Raw genomic sequence first — 17,964 nt, forward strand, 5'->3', positions numbered from 1 at the left:
CCTCATTTACAAAAATGGGGCAAGTATACTAGGGCCTAATCACTAGGTGATTTTTTAAGCTCCTTTCTACCTTCAAATCTTTCATCCCACTAATAGCCTTTGCTGTGATTTGGAAATGATGAATTTAATTAAGGATAAAAACCTTATGTGAAAAATGTGTTCATAAATTGTCTATTTAATATTCAGTCTGTTTATTGGATTGATATAATAATATCAAAAGATTCATAATTTAATCAACCTTCGTACTAGTTCTACCCACGTTGGTCATAACTATTCAGCAATTAATAGTCATCTTCTGTAGCCAACAGAATTCATCATCTGGTTGCCAGGAGTCTGGTAATAAGACTCACCAAACTTACCAGAAACATTTGCCATGTATCAGTGAACCTGTATTCAAAGTCATCATCATCATCAAAGTAGGACCTGCTAGAGCTCATATATTTCTGGTATAGCCTTTAATAACCTAGAAACACCTAGGCTATAAAAATAAAATTTTGTTGGAGAGATGTTTGATTATAATAAAAAGTCTTTATAAACAATAATCTTTTCCTTTAAACTATTAGGAAAGATGGAATTTTAGGGAGGGCAAATTTTACTCGGAGGGAACTGGGATGTGGGGCAGTGTTACTGAGGTACATGCTGGGTTTCAGTTATGATCCCAGGACAATTAAAAAGAAGGAAGAAGGTCTTTTCCAAGACTTCAAACTATCAAGTATATTGAAGTGCCAATAAAGGCACAATCTATTAATATTTTGATTACCAACCCTCCAGAAACTAGTATCCTCAAGTGCCACAAACCTGGAAGTAAATGAATAGCTGAATAGGACTTTGAGGAAGTCATTTAGCTTCTCTGGGCATTGATTTACTCATTTGTAAAATAAAGAGATTATAGTAAATGGCTTCAAAGGTCCCTTCCAGTTCCTCCAAGATTCATGGAAGTCCCATTTGTGCATGTAGTTGCAAAAACACAACCTAGATTCAGTGTCTTCAGTTGCAATATCCTAAAAATTCACAAGAGGGCAGAATTTCTCCATGAAGTAGTCACTAATGGTAAAGCATACATGCTAAAAAAATTTTTTTGATTAAAAAAAAAAAAGACAGTAAAGACCATGATTGTGTTTAGGAAAATAAAACCAAGTCAGGTGAAGACTGTTGTATTCTTTGATTAAATGATTAGATTTACATAAAGTAGTGACACTACTCATAAATAGCTTCATATTCTATATGCCATTCATATGAGAAAAAAATACAAGTCCAATAATAAAAAAACCAATCCGACAAAAGGATTTATTTAAGACAGCAAAGTGAAAAATCAGTGTGATGTAGCAAAAAGATTTGGAGGTAGAAGAAGGTAGAGGCAGAAAGTAGAAGGATTCGAATTTTGTTAACATTTGGATGTGTATGAGGAATGTTAACAATCAATATCACATAGACACACCTATATATATATATATATATATATATATATATATATACATATATATCTTTTGATTTTGCAAAGTATTTTCATATCTCTTATTACATTTGATCCTCAAAATAATTACATGGGATACACAGGCCATTTAATGGAAACTCCATGAGAATAGGTTCTAGATTATGTTTTACCAAAGCTTTCCATTACACTCAAAACCCTCACATTACTCTTCATATAGTTGTTTTTTTTTATTTTTTGGAGGGGGGAAGGCAGGGCAATTGGGGTTAAGTGACTTGCCCAAGATCACACGGCTAGTAAGTGTGTCAAGTGTCTGAGGCCACATTTGAACTGAGGTCCTTCTGATTCCAGGGCTGGTGCTCTATTCACTGTGCCACCTAGCCAAGCCATAGTAAACCCTTTTAAAATGTATGCTGAATTTTACTAATCTCCCCATTTGGCAGATGAGGAAACCAATTTACAGAGAAATTAATACCTTGATATGTGTATTATATGTCATTTAGGGAATGGTATATATGGGACTGGTGGTCCCAGGCTCTTTCCACCACACCTTGATTGATGTTACTGTCCCAAGAGCAAAAGAACAATGCTTTTCTTTCATGGTCATGTCAGTAATGAGCCTTGTTTTCTACTCTTGATTAACAGCCTGTTTATTCATTCCCTCTGGGGAACGTTGCCCTATGTTTAACAAGGGAAGAGGAAAGAGGATTTGCCTGAATTCTAGTTAGGTAACTAGAGGAAAGACAACTACAGTAGAGATATTCATGGCAAGAGGATAACTTTATTTGAGTTGAATAAAATGTTATCAGAATTTTTAATTTTTAAAATTTCTCTTTATTAATATTTATTATGGGAAGAAGGATAAGGCTATTTCCTCTAGCTAGGGGGCTGAGCTGGCTAAAACCCATCCCCTGGGATATGAAAATTTACTTAAGGCCTCAAACATTCCTTATGTAAGAAACCAAAAAGGGAGTCAAAGCTTCCAAAGAAATTTGACTTGAGGAAGGGATTCCACAGAAGCTGACTCTTTAGGCATTTAAGTTTCCCCCTCATTCAGCTCATTGTGAACCCTCGAAATGTAGTATTTTCTATCTGTATATAATCTGACTTATTTTGTCTGTAGAGTCTATTTAGTGAGATTTGTTTCCTTAGGGAATGTATGAGATGATGACTCTCCTTAACTAAGTTTGTCCAGTCTTTTATGACAGTAAAGGAAATGCTGTGTTATGAATCTTTTTTAACTTTTATAGCCTAAGAGGTGATACAAGATTGTAACTTGTAAAAGAATCATATAAAAACTTGTCAGGAAGTTCTGATTTTTGGTCAAGATTATTTTTCTACCCCTTTAACCTGTGCTTAAATGTAATAAAACTTGTGTTTTTACCTAGATTTATTTTTAAAACATTAACCTATTACTTGAACTCAAAGAGGAGATGTTTCTCCCATAACAAAGGTTAGAAGGAATAGGAAATGGACACCACTGGTACCATTTTTGACATTTGAGATCATAGGACAGGATTTCCCTTGGATTGTAGTCAAGCATACAGGATAGTGTGCTGACCTAAACTGGGGCTTTACTAACATATCACAGATGACACAAGTTAAGAAGGGATCCATTCAGGGGAAATTGGTTGCTGGGAAAGAATAACTCGATCTAAACTAAAATGCTTTGCAGACCGTGAAGGAAATGGGCAGAGCTGTAAACACTAATGGGCCATGTAAACAATGGGTTTAGTCATTATCCAAAAGACAGACATTATACTCATGCACTGTGTCAGACAAGTCATATTTCTTTCCCTTCAGTGTCAGAGGCAAGCACAGGAAAGAACATCACCTATTATTGAAAGCTAATGATATATTTTATGGAATATCAGAGTAGAGGAAGGTGGGGAACTGTTAAAATGACACTTCTATTCAGGTCACTTAAAGTTTTAACAAAACTTCACTCCTGGCTAAACTACTTGACTCTCCATAAAGTAAGGTTAATGTGAGAACACTTAGATGGAGCCTGATTTTCCATTAATAGAAACTAAAATTAGAATCTATTGGAATTGCTCCAAATGAAAGGTTAGATGGACAGGAGGAAGTAGCAGGGGGAGCATCATACCTATACACCTAAATAAATTCCACTCCATGGATAATTGAAAGACATGTGGTCCAAAACTTCAAAGATACGTTCCAAATTATATTAACAACTCTTTATTTAAAGGGACAATTATGAAGTGCCTCTTATCTTCAAGGCACTGAGATCAAGTCATTTGCAGTCTGTACTCAGAAAAATAAATACAAGGTAAATGAAAAAGCACTTTAAGCTGGAGAAATCATGGAAGGCTTCCTGGAGAAGGTGGCAATTGAACTGAACCTTGAGGGAAGATGAAGTTTTTAAAAGTGGTATTATAGAAGAAATGCATTCAACTAATGGTAGATGACCTGTGGGAATGCACAGAGGCAGGAGTTGAGAATTTCAAGTGTTAGAGAAAAGGTAGTAGTTCAATCTTCTATCAATGCAGAGTTCATCAAAAGTATTAATAGAAAAAAAATCAATTTTGTTGAAATCTTTAACTACTAGGCAGAGTTTTTAATTTCCCAGGAAGCTTCTAAAAGTTTTGAGGTTAGGGGTGGAGGCAAGGGGGGAAAGGAAGATGTGACAGAAACAGACCTGTGCCTAAAGAAAATCATTTTGAACTTGGAGAACAGATTAATGAAGGGGAGAAAGTGGGATCAAGGAGATCAATTAAGAGGTTATTATGATAGTTAAGTCAAGATGTGCTAAGGGCTAGAATTAGAGTAAAAAAGAGATGTTGATAGCAGAGTCAATAGGATTTGGCAACTGATTGGATGTGGGTAGGGAAGGAAAAGAAGAAAGTCTAGGATAACTTAAAGTTTTTACTTGGATGATTAGGAGAGTGCTAATTCCCTCAACAGAAATAGAGAATTTAGGAGAACAAGCATGTTTAGAAGTTTATAAGACCATAGATTAAGATCTCATGTCTAATCCTTCGTTTTACAAATTAGGAATCTGAGGCACAGAAAAGTTCAATGATTTGGGAATAATAAATTCTACTTTTGACACACTGAATTTGAAATACTGATGAGATATTCAGTAGAACATATCTAGCAGACAGTTGGTGATGTTGGATTGGAATAGAGGAGAGAAATTGGGTCTAGAAGTAAAGATTTAGGGATCCTCTGATAATTTTAAAATAGTGTAGATGTTACTTTGCTTATATTCTGTTTTATGATTTGTCAGGCATAATTTTGTCTACCGTGAGTTTCATTATAAGTATGAAGTCTATGGGAAAATAACTGAGGAGATCAGCAAAGATAAAGAGGTAAAAAGCCCAATTTTCTCCTGTAACTACTTTAATAAAGATTAAGGATGAGCTCAAGACCATTTAGTGATCCAGAAATCAAGAGAAACCATAGTGGGTCATTTTTTTCACCCCATATCATCACAGAAACAGCCAGAGACCTGATAGAACTGGGGATTGAGTGCAAACAATAAGCCCCATACATCAATTAGAATGGACCAAAAAAGAAATTGACAACTCCACAAGACAAACAGAAATACAAAAACAGAGTCAATAGTCAGGGGGAAACATAGAGGAAAATGTAAGGTGTCTAATGTCAAAACTAACTTACCTAGAAAACAGGTCAAGTGGGAAAGAACAGTAAGCATCACTGAAACATCAAAAAACCATTACAACCCCCCCCCCCAATATATATATCACATTTCAAGAATTCATGAAAGAAAACTGCCCAAAAAAGATAGGGGAGTAGGTTAGAAAACTCTAAGCTTTACAAATTTCTTCCACAAAAGACAGAACATGTCCTCAAAGGGAACTTAGAACTGAAAAAAAAAAGTCAAGCAAAAGTAGCTGTCCTAAGACAACTTGAGAAGACCTTAGAAAAGACTCAACCTCCAGGGGAAAGAATACCGTGAGTCATGAGGGCTTATGGAAAATTAGGTCAAAATTTGGCTGCCTGGAGTTTATCAGCATTGTATATCAATTTCATGACAGCATGCTTGTATGGGTCCTCGATGATGGACAGTGCTCTTGTGCTTTCCCAGTCACCAATGTACTGAAACAAGGCTGTGTCCTTGCTCCCATACTTTTTAGCATGATATTATCAGCCATGTTGTCAAGTACTTTTTTTTAAATTTTAAAACCAAATTTTATTGTCTTTTGCATATTTAATGAAGGTTGAGACTTTGGGGGGCTAGTCATTTTTGATACAGGGCTTGTTACACAACTTCACCTATTTGTGTTCATCGTTATGCACTTATGTATAATATGAAAACCATCTTTATTCTCAAAATCCTTCTTTACCATGTAATTTAATTTTAATAACATACACATGAATTAGGCAAGGTATGTGAAAGCATTCACATTTTAGAGATATATAAATTTGAGTGTGTGTGATCAGTTGGAGACAACCATAAATCTTTGTGAATCCCCTCCCCAATGATCTTTTGCCTATATTATTGGTTCCTGAATGGAGCACTCTTAAGGTTTGCTAGATATGACCCCAAATCTGAAGCTATTTCCTAAACTTTGGTTTGCTGCTTGCCCATCACAGTTTATTATTTTCAAAGTCTTAATAGTAACTCTTATCTATAGATGTACTTTTACCTCCTCTACTTCAAGTGCTGAGGAAGTAAAGGAAGGAGGGGGAGGGGAAATAAAGGTAGAGGATTCCCAAGTCTGGAGTCTAGAGGCCTAACTGGAAAGGCTTCTTTTTTAGCAAATACTGTACTTTAAGCAAAAAAAAGTTTGAAAACCACTGTAGTAAGTTATCAACCAAATGAATATTGTTTTAAATTTTTTTTCAAGTAGTATGGTGGAATTAGAACAATCTATAATCTACACCCATTTATTTAATATCCTCATTAACAGTAGCTCCTCTGTAGGGTCATTTCTCTGCATGATGCTAGGTCCACAGTATTTTCTAACACCATAAGAATGACAAGTAAACCTAGGACCAGAACTTTTAGGATCTTCACAATTAAATGACTAGTAAAATATATTTCACTTTTCTTTCACTTTCACAAACCAAGTCTCATTTAAATGCTGCTATAAATATTGAACTATTCTTAAAACTTGAGAAACAGATAAAGATCTAATTTAGAGATTACTTTAATATGACAAATAGAAAAACTTGTGTCAATTTCTCAACAAATACAGTTTTTGAAATGAGCTATGGTTATTAACCAGCTAATTTATTATTGTTTTCTTTAACATATAGCAATTACAGTGTCAAAAAGGGGAAAAATAATAAATAGCTGTGGTTGCAATACATGACTCTTGTTTATTTAATCACAGTAGTAGCATTACTACATTTATTCAAACTTAAGTTATTCTTCAGATTCTCCTGGTTTTCGGATATCATCAATCTTCAGAATCATTCTGACCATTTGTGTTACAAGTGAAATCTGTTGTTTTTTGCCAATCAAAGTTTCTATGACATGTTGTTGTCTCATATCATTTGTACCCTTATGCAAGCAGTCAATACCAAGAGCAGGATTCATTTCTTTCACTTGTCTGGCTCATACATCAGTCATAGTTTGGATGGGATTCATACCACTATTTTCAGAAAGGGCCATGGGAATGACTTCTAATGCATCTGCAAAAGCTCTCATAGCATATTGCTCCAAGGATGGACACTTATCAGCTTCTTCACTAACTGCCAAAGCACAAGATATTTCAGCAGCACCACCTCCATACACCACACGATTATCATGAACTAGGTTTCTGATCACACACAGAGCATCATGAAGAGATCGTTTTGCTTCCTCAATTATCATTTTATTTCCTCCTCTAATGAATATGGTCACAGCCCTGGAGTTCTTACATTTCTCTATAACAAGCATTTTGTCTTTGGTTGTTCCAAATGAGATCTCTTTTACCAGTCCAGCAAAACCAAGTTTCTCAGCTGTGAGTTCAGAGAACCGTGGAACAATGCGCCCTCCTGTTGCAATAGCAATAAGTTCAATTTCAGGTCCCCCTACCCAACGGACAGCAGGCAACTTATTCTGAAGGAGTAAATGATTTGCTTCATCATCAAAACCTCACTGGCAAATGGCTAGATTTGCACCAGTGAGTTTAATTTGCTCAATCATCTCTTCAAACTTCTCCTTTTCATATTTCTGCAGTGCTTTGTAATCTTCTACAGATGTAACATCAAGCTTATGTTTAGTTTTTGGCTTGGGAGGCTCAAATGGACATGTAAGAATTGCAATCTTGGCATTTTTCACTTCTTTAGGTATTTGTGGATGAGTAAAATCCTTATCCACAATTACTCCCTTAATAAGCTGAGTGTCTTCAAGTCTTCCTCCTACTTTGCCTTCTACTTTGATTAGCTCAAAGTCAACATCTCTTCTTTCCAAATCGGCTACAGTCAGGACAGCATTTGCAGCAATTTCAGCCATTTGTTGGTGGCAACTGTTAACTACTTTAGAACCAAGAGTTGTTTTTGCAGTCTGGATGAGAGGCACAGTGTTGTGAATATCAACTGGAAAACTATCACTGATTTTGTCCAAATGTTCAATGGCAATTCGAGCAGCCTGTTCATAACCATCTGCTATTCTGATTGGATGAATACCATGATCCAGCAGTTGTTCAGCTTCTTCTAACAAAGCACCAGCCAGAACGACTACTCCTGTAGTCCCATCTCCAATCTCATCATCCTGTGATTTGGAAAGTTCAACCATCAGTTTGGCAATCTGATGATCTACATCCATCATACTTAAAATGGTGTCACCATCATTGGTTACAGTCACATCACCATCCTTATCTACCATCATTTTATCAAGCCCATTAGGTCCCAGTGATATTCTCATTGTATTTGATACAGCCTTTGCTGCCATTATGTGAGACTTGAGGGCCTCCAGTCCCATAAGGCGAGACTTGCGCTCTTGGTCCTTGATGATGAGAAAAGGACGGCCATATTCGTCGAATGCCAGAGTCCCCATGGAAGACATGGTCCAGCTAGAAGGGATCCCTCCCAGCAACCGGCGGAAACGAACTAAGTGCTGTCAAGTACTTTCAATGAAGATGAACACAGCATGAAGGTCAGCTACCACACTAATAGTAAATTCTTTAACTTGAAAAAGGCTGCAAGCCAGGACTAAAGTGGAGGGAGTGTTGGTACATGATTTTCTATTTGTAGATGATTGTGCACTCAATGCCACATCTGAAGTTGAGATACAACAAAGTATGGATCAATTCTCTGCTGCTTGTGCTAATTTTGGCCTAACAATTAACATCAAGAAAATACAGGTTCTCCATCAGCCACCCCCACACCATCCATATGTGGAACCATTGGACATTAGACCAATGCCATGCCAGGAAACTGAATCACTTCCATTTGAATTGAGAGAGCAAGTGAGGAGAGGTTAAGAGTGAAACCATGGAGATAGCATAGATCACTAGTGCTAAACACCCTTTTCTTGATGACCTCTTCACCTTTGTAAAGAAGAATATGAAAACAAAGAAATTTAAAAAGTACAAGAGAACAATATGGTAGAAAATACACAATTAACTATTGTAATTGTGACTGAATCACCCATAAAACTGAGGATGGAATTAGAATGTGAGTTCTAAAATATGCTTTTTTTTTCTTCCAAGAAAAATACTTGAAACAAAGATGCACACAGTTTTAAAGTAAGAATTTGGAGTAAAACTTATTATACTTCAGCTGAACTATAAAAAAGGAATAATGGCAATCATGATCTCTCATAGAGTAATAGCAAAAATGGACTTAATAAAAAGAAAAAGGAAACTACATTATGCTTAAAGGCACCATAGATAATGAATTAATATCAGTGATTATCATATGTGTACTGAATGGCAAAGCATCTGAATATTTAAGGAAAAACTTAAGTGAACTAAAGAGAGAAATACATATTAAAATTGTGGAATAGTCAGGGACCTCAATGAGCTTTTCAAAGCTAGGCGAATTTAGCCAAAAAATAAAGAAGTGACCTTAATAGAATTTTTAAAAAGTCAGATTGAATAAATTTCTGGTGATTATTAATGGGAAAAGGAAGGTATACACATATTGATCAGCACTGCCTGACACCTCTGTAAAAAATAAATAAATAAATAAAATTTTTCTGTATTTAGGCATAAAAATTTCACTAAAAATGCAGGAAAGCAGAAATATCAAACTCATGAAAAAAATGATATTGAATAAAGTGCTATAGAAGAAAGGGTTAAAAATTAGAGGCCAAATAATAATCATTGAAAGGTAGATCAAAGGATAATTCATAGAAATAATACATAATTTAATTGAAGAAAATTACAGCAATCAGAAAATCTCAAATTTTGTGTAATGCAATCAAAGCAGTCCTTAGGTGAAAATTTATATCTCTAAGCACATTCATCAAAAAAGAGAGGGAACAAATAAATAAACGGGACACAAAGCCAAAAAAATCCATAGAAAACCAATAAAGTAAAAACAAAAAATTATAAAACTCTAAAATAGAAATTCTGAAATCAGTTTAAAAACTCAAAGCAGTTTAAAAAATCAATAATATAAACAATTAACTAATTTTATTTTTAAAAGAGTAAGAAAACCAAAAGTTAAAATATTAAAAAAATCACAATATCAAAAAATAAAAGAATAAACAACAGAAATGAAGGGAATTGGGAGAAATCATTTTGCCCAATTGTGTTTCAAGAAAGCTAACAAATGAAATGGATATTCATGAAACATAAAATACCTAGATTAATAAAATAAAGAATATATATATAACATCTGGTTTGAGGAAGAAAGAAATATAACATTCCATATGTATAATCTCAAAGGAAAAACAAAGTAAAACAACACAGGATCAGATGAATTTCCAAATGAATTTTAGTAAACATTGAAATAATTCTCATCAAATGTTTGCAAAAACAGGAAAGTCGGTGAATTTACCAAAGTCCTTCAATGATACAAATATAACCTTAATGCCTAAACAAGGGAAAGACAAAACAAAGAAAATTACAGATCAATATTCCCTTTGAATATTGATGCAATATTTCAAATTAAATATTAGCATCATAGCTAAAGCAATAGGTTGATTTTGCCAGGAATTAAGGGTTTGTTCAATATCAGGAAAACTATAAGCATACTAAAATATTTTGATAACAAAAATAGAAGATGGAAGAGTAAAAGCAAAGATTCACCTGAGCTCTCCTAAATTCCTCTCCAAACAGCATTAAGAGATTGCCTCAAAACAAATTCTGAAATGGGAGAACCAATAAAAGGACATGGAGAAACAATTTTCCAGCTCAAGACAACTTGGAAAGTCAGCAAGAAAGGTCTGTCTCACTTGGGTGAGAGTAGAGTGCAATCCAGTGCAGGCCCCACCAATGCAGGCTATACTCAGGCAAGCTAGCAGTAGTCTATGGGGGATACTGGATCAGCAATGCTAGAAAATGGAGCAGGCTGTGGTGAGAAGCAAAACATATTTGAGGAGGGATATGGTAAAAGGAGAAAGAGAAAATATAAACAAGCAGGGGGAGTAAGATGGAAGGAATACACAGTTAGTAATCATAACTGTAAATGTGAATGGGATGAACTCAACCATAAAATGGAAATGGATGAAAGAGTGAATTATAAGATTTTGACATGTAAAGGATGATACCATAAACAAATTTGGGGAGCATGGAACAGTTTACCTGTCAGATCTAGGGATAAGGAAAAAATCTGTGACCAAACAGAAATAGAGAACATCACAGGATGTAAAATGAATAATTTTGATTACATTAAATTAAAAAGATTTTACATAAACAAAACCAATACAGTCAAAATGAGAAAGTAGAAAATTGGGGTGGGAGTGGAAATTTATAGCAACTTTAGCTGATAAAGGCCTCACTTGTCAAATAAATAGAGAACTGAGTCAAACTTATAAGAATACAATTCATTCCCCAATTGATAAATGGTCAAAAGATATAAACAGGCAGTTTTCAGATGAAGAAATCAAAGCTATATATAATCATATGAAAAAATACTCTGTCACTATTGATTAGAGAAATTAAAATAAAAACAAATCTGAGGTACCACCTCATACCTATCAGAATGGCTAATATGACAAAAGAGGAAAGTGACAAATATTGGAAGGGCTATAGGAAAATTAGGATTCTAATGCACTATTGGTAGAGTTGTGAATTTACCCAACCATTCTGGAGAGCAAATTTGGAACTATGTTTAGAGGGCTATATAGCTGTGCATATCCTCTAACCCAGTAATACCACTAGTAGGTCTGTATCTCAGAAAAGGACCTCTATGTGCAAAAAAAATATTTATAGCAGCTCTTTTTGTGTTGGCAATGAACTGAAATTTGAAGAGGTTCCCATCAACTAAGGAATGGTTGAACACGTTTTGGTATATGATTGTGGTGGAATATTATTGTGCTATAAGAAATGATAAGCAGGATGCTTTCAGAATAACAGCAATATTGTATGATGATCAACTATGAATGACTTAGCTATTCTCAGCAATACAATTATCTAAGACAATTCTAAAGGACTTATGATGAAAAATGCTATCCAGCTCCAGAGTACTGATGGAGTCAGAATGCAGAATACAGCATACTTTTTTAAAACTTATTTTTCTTGTTGTTTTTTTTTTAAAGAAGGGATTTCTTTCACAGTCTAACTAGTATGGAAATATGTTTTGCATGACTGCACATATATAACCTATCTTTTACATATAACTAGAAAAAATTACAAAAAAAGCACAATAAAGATAACATAACAATAGACAATGAAAAAAAAAACTTTTGACAAAACACACCCATTTCTGTTACAAACACTAAAAAGATAGTAAATAAATAATAGTGAAATTTAATGTAATTAAATATATTGATCTAAAGCTAAGAGCTAGCATTAAATGCAATGAAGATAATCATTCAATAAGGTCAGGGTTAAAGCAAGAATGTCCACTACAACCAGAATGATATGATATAGCATTTAGAAATGCTAGTAATAGCAATAAGGTAAGAAAAAGAAATTGAGAGAATAAGCATAGGCAAAAAAATTAATGTTTCTTTTGAAGATATGATTTATTTTAAAAACCCTAAAAATTAAATAATTGAAACAACTTCAGGAAATCTGTAGGGTGTAAAATGAATTCAAATAAATCATCTGCTTTTTTTTTGTAACTTACCAACAAAAATCACAGAGAAAATAGAAACTTTATTCAAAAATAACTACAGAATATATAAAATCATTCACAGTCTAACCATAAATACAAACAATGGCACTATATGCATACACTTACAAAACAGTCTTTATAGAAATCAAGTCCTAAATGTCGAAATGGAAGTTAAACAAAGTTAGGCCAACCCAATAGGATAAAATGAAATATTACCCAAGTTAATTGACTTATTCATTGTTATACCATCAATCTAATAAAATATTACTTTACAGAGCTAGAAAAAGATAATAAAATTTATCTAGAGGAACAAAATATCAGGAGAAATAATGGGAAAAAATTGAAAGAAAAAAAGAGTCTATACCCTAACTAGATCTCAAACTATACTACAAATATCCTCAAAACTATTTGGCACTGATTAAAACAAAGAGAGGTTGATTAGAGGAACAGGTTAGGTAAACAACAGATGGAAGCAAATAAATGTCATAGTTTACTGTTGCACCATCTCAAAGACCACAACTGGAACGGACAAAGGGAATATGCAATTACACAGCAGCTACATGTGTCAGGTACCGTACCAAGTACTTTTAACAAATGTTATCTCATTTGAGTGACAGTGATATAAGAGCCAACTATTTAACAAAAACTTTTGAGAAAACTGGAAAGCAGTTTGGATGAAATTAGGCTTAGAAAAATATTTCTTACCACTTGCTAAGATAAATTCCAAATGACAAATAAAATGTTGACATATAATCATATTAGGTGAAAAAAGGAATTATCTTTCTGACTTATGGATATGGAAAGAGTCCATGACAAGCTAAATGATAGTGACAATCACCAAAGGTAAAATAGACAATTTTGATAGCGCGAAGTTTTGAGGTTGTTGAAATTTTTGGCACATGTAAAACCAATAGAAGAAAGAAAAATCTTTGTAGCAGGTTTCTTTGATGAAGGTTATTCAAAATGTATAAGATGAAAATAATTTCCATAATAAATATATCGTTCTCAAAGGAAGAAATTCAAAAAATCAATAGTTATGTGAAAAAAACATTACAAATGTTATAGAAATGCAAATATTAAAAACCTGAGGGGGATCCAGAGATATAGGTCTCCAACTGAAGGCAGGTTCTTATTGCCATTTCTTATAAATTAAAATGATGGTAGACAGATGTCACTCTTTCAAGACATAATTTTATTTATATGACATATTGAAAGTCATTGCTAAAATATCTCTCTGTGTCGCACTTCTTCCAAATTCAATATTTTATGTCATCCAATCCAGGAGCTGTTATTGTTCCAACATTTCCAGCAGGCCCATATTTCAGAAGAAATGAATGGGTCTACAAATGGGTTTCCTACCTCATCCAGGGATGACTTAACTTGGTACTAGTTCATGTAAAAATGTAAGAAATAACATTGTGTCCAAATACATTTTAAAATACTCATAAAATTTATTGTTGGTGTCTGACATACTGATGATAACTCATGAGTTTTTTTTCTAAAAGTATGAAAGTTATTAGTCCCGTATAGTCTTTGAAACTGGGCTGCTTTTTCCACAGAATTTAATGTTTTAAACTAAAATTTTTCTGGACACCATTGCAGTTAAAATTCCTCTGCCCTCTCTTGATAAAATCCAGTGAAGTGTTTTAAAAGTCTAGTCCATTTCTACAATTCTTAAAATTTTCAATCCATTCTTTTTGGAAATTAGACAGATGTAAATTGATAGAATTGCTAGGCAGTACTCTATGATTTAAGGTACTATCTTTGGTAGAAATCTGGGAGGCATCTACTTTGGTGGCTTTGTCACTGATTTTACTATGTCCTATTTTTTGAGATTCCTTTCAGAATATAACAACTTTTCTTTTATTCTTATTTATGGTTCTCTTTTCAGCTATATCATCACCCAGAAGCCACCTTTTTAGATTGCTACCTATAGCCTCAGTGGGTAATGCTAAACCATTGACTCCTGACTGATGAATCTCCATGACTGTCTGTAGATCCTCCTAAATAGACATGAAGGGAGGCAAAATTTGCCTTATTAGCATGAACCAGGGCATATGAGACCTTTTCATAAGATGAATCTCCTCAGTGGATGCTGGAATAATTGGGATCAACTCCATTGATGGTGGCAGAATAGAGATGAGGGTAATCTCTTGTTGGCTCTTCATTCTTTAATGATGCAAAATATAACCTGGCACCTGCTACATCTAAAGGTGAACTCCTGTCTATACTATTTTCTCAGATATTTTGATAAATCACAATCCCTCTTCTAAAACTTTGGTATAGGATCATATATTTGATATATAAAATTGATAGTCAACAGAAAGGCTGCTACATAATTTTCAAGGTTAGTACCTTCCTCATCTGATACACTTAGAAGCCAGTCTGAAGTTAGAAAGGCTAGATTTAAAATATTAAAATCAATCCTAACTCCAACCTAAATTTACTTATATATTTAATCTCAATTTATCTCCATTTCAATAAATTTCCGCTCTCTCTATTCCTTATCTCTTTCACTATTATCACCCTAGTACTACTACTATTCTTTACCAGATCCCTAAAATAAAAATTTCAACCATCCCTATTTTCACCCTTATTTGTCCCCAATTCCTTATCCATATTTCTCCCCTATTAATTAATTATAATATAGTCCTTACTCTATATAATGTACACTTATCTCAGACGCTAAGAATAATAAAATATATAAATGTGCACAATTTAGTGAGTTTATTTGGGATATTGATAAGGGAAACATGTGGGGGGGGAAGAGAGGGAGAGATGAGCAAACACTCTTTGGACTAGGAAAATTAATAATAAATAAGTGTGTAACTTGGGGAAAACCATCAGGATTGTATAAAATCAAGTAGATAAAATAGAGCAAGGGTCTAGGGCTCTCCATGTTGTAGATTGAAGAAAAAGAAGCTAGTTCAGAGAAATGTTGATAAATAGTAGTCTTATCATACCATGATTCTGATGATATATAATAAACATTCATAGAGGCTTGTCTTAATCTCCTTTCTAGGCAGACTATCTTGCTGTCCCCTAACTCATTTACATTGTCCTTCAAAACTCCTTCATTACCATACACAAGGCCTATTCCAAGTATTAGTAAACATTTATGTACATAAGTATTTACAAGGTGTCAATATTTTGTCAATAACAGTATTAGAGGATCACTATGTACCTCTAATAAAGGTAATATTTAACCAATTACCAAAAAACAATACACAGTTGACAAATTTAGTAAATTTCAATATAATTAACCAACTATAACAGGTAGCAAATTTAATCATAAGCAAGTGACAATGTAGTTAATGGCTATAATTTATAAAATATGGCCCATGTGCACAGTGATTCTATACTTGGAAGTATAGTTATGAAATAATTGCTCATTTTTATTCTCTCAGAAAACACAACTCTCTTAACACTGAGCTAGTGGTTGAGTTCCTAACCCTCCTGTGTGGACCTCATTGTAGACTCAAGCCTATAATAGAATGACACCAGGCAACATAAGAATATGGTCAACCTTAGGTGTTTGAGGAATAATATTAAATCCAGAAAATGTATTCATTAAGAGAATCTTTTTAATTATGTGGGAGTAAGTCAAGGGCAAGGTAGGGACTGCCCATTCTTTGTGACTTTTTTTTTCTCTCTCAACTCTCCCTAGTGAGCACCAAAGAGGAAAAAACAGTCATACACCTTTCTCCTTGTGCATTTAGAAGTACTCTCTCAAGATCTTGAAAAATGAATCTCTAAATATGTCAGACACAAACTACCATAGTTGAGCTGCTGCTATGGGGCAGCTGCCACCTTTCCCTTGCTCTTTTCATTCTCCCTAAGAGTCCCAAAATGCCAGCTGTACCATACTTCTTACAAATGCCAGGATTTTTGCAGCAGGCAGCTTTTGGTCAGTTCCTTTACAAGTGCATTTACAGAACTGCAGGCATCATATTTTAAAATATGAAGTTGAGCTCTATCATTTTCATTTATATTCAGTCAATATTTGTGACTTTGAAACTTTTGCCATTAACCTTCCATTTACTTTATACAGTTACTGAATGCATTTCTCTCAACAGAAAAGAAGGCTGCAACTACGTAATGTTTGTTGGTTAAGCAGCACATATTGGAAGCAGGAGCATAATTTTGACAGAAATAAGCAACTGAAAACAAATCTACTTGTACTGAAGCAAGCTGCCTAAAACAAAAGCAAATACATGATGAGAATGAATATAAGTCTGATTTGGCAGCATTATCTACCTTTAAAAATGTAAAATGCAAGAGATAACCATTCTATAAACTCTCCTTATGAAAACAATGCTTTCTTTTTGAAGCAGCAGCATCTACAGATGTCTTGATTAATACTGCCATCTAATGCCCAAAGGGGAAATCCAGAGACTACATTCTGAATATGTGGCATTACTGTATTGCTGTAATCAACATTACTCACAGAAATGGTAACACAAATTATAGGACCTTTTAAGCAGCATAAAGTGCTTTAGAACATATTTTAGAAAATAAGTGAGTCTTGGAATTCTTAAAATTACAGATTAGGTTCTGGTGCATTTAGTTTTAGACCATAGTGACAAAATCACCAAGGAACATTTATATGTAGCATACCACAAGGTATAGAAGACAGTAGAAGAGTAATCAAAGTCTTGTTAAAATAATAACCCATTCTGGTGTTCATTAAATCCTCTTTAAATTCTTGGATTTTTACCTTTTAAAAGCCTTGTTAGTTTGCCATATTTCATAGAATCATACAATTTTAGAATTAAGAGAGATCTTAGGAAGCATCTAGTCTAAACCCCTTGTTTTTTAGATAGGGAAACTGAGGCACAAAGTTGTTTAAGTGATTTATCCAAGAACAGACAGCTAGTGAGTGGCAGAATTGGTAGGAGAAAGTTGACTCCCAGGCCACTTCTTTTCCTATTTGTTCTCTATATGTGTATACATACATACATACATACATACATGCATATATAGATATATATACACACATATGATATCTATCTATATCTAGGATGTATATCTATGGGATATCTATATGTGTGTATGTATGTATGTATCTATAGATATAGATATATGGAATATCTAGGAGATTTGTGCTGCAGGTAGGGAGTGGATTAAATGATTTCTTCCAAAACTAAGGTGGAAATATAAAATAAACCAAAAAGCTAAAATTAAGTGTATTACTTTCAAACTAATTTGACTGTTGAACATTTTAATAGCCACAACCCTGTAGCCCTTCCTTTTGTTTTGATGGGTTCTCTCAGAAGCTCCATTTAAGGAGAGCTAAGAATCTCATCATTTCTCACCAGATCACAATCCAAACTCTCATAATAGCATTCTTGCATTTCTCTCTCTCTCTCTCTCTCTCTCTCTCTCTC

The 17,964-nt window shown here is 34.0% G+C and overlaps 1 long non-coding RNA gene and 1 pseudogene across 2 annotated transcripts in view; one reads left to right on the top strand and one right to left on the bottom strand.

Annotated features, from left to right (window-relative positions):
- LOC138145673 (uncharacterized) overlaps positions 1-17,964 on the top strand; it is a 253,461-nt gene that overhangs the window by 34,472 nt on the left and 201,025 nt on the right. The gene's annotated exons all lie outside the window — the stretch shown is intronic.
- On the bottom strand, positions 5,584-8,489 carry LOC138145672 (T-complex protein 1 subunit epsilon pseudogene; annotated as a pseudogene).

This window comes from Petaurus breviceps, unplaced genomic scaffold, assembly GCF_028583685.1.
Source record: "Petaurus breviceps papuanus isolate PSGF00001 unplaced genomic scaffold, PetGlider_PUasm1.0 90743, whole genome shotgun sequence".
NCBI lineage: Eukaryota > Metazoa > Chordata > Mammalia > Diprotodontia > Petauridae > Petaurus > Petaurus breviceps.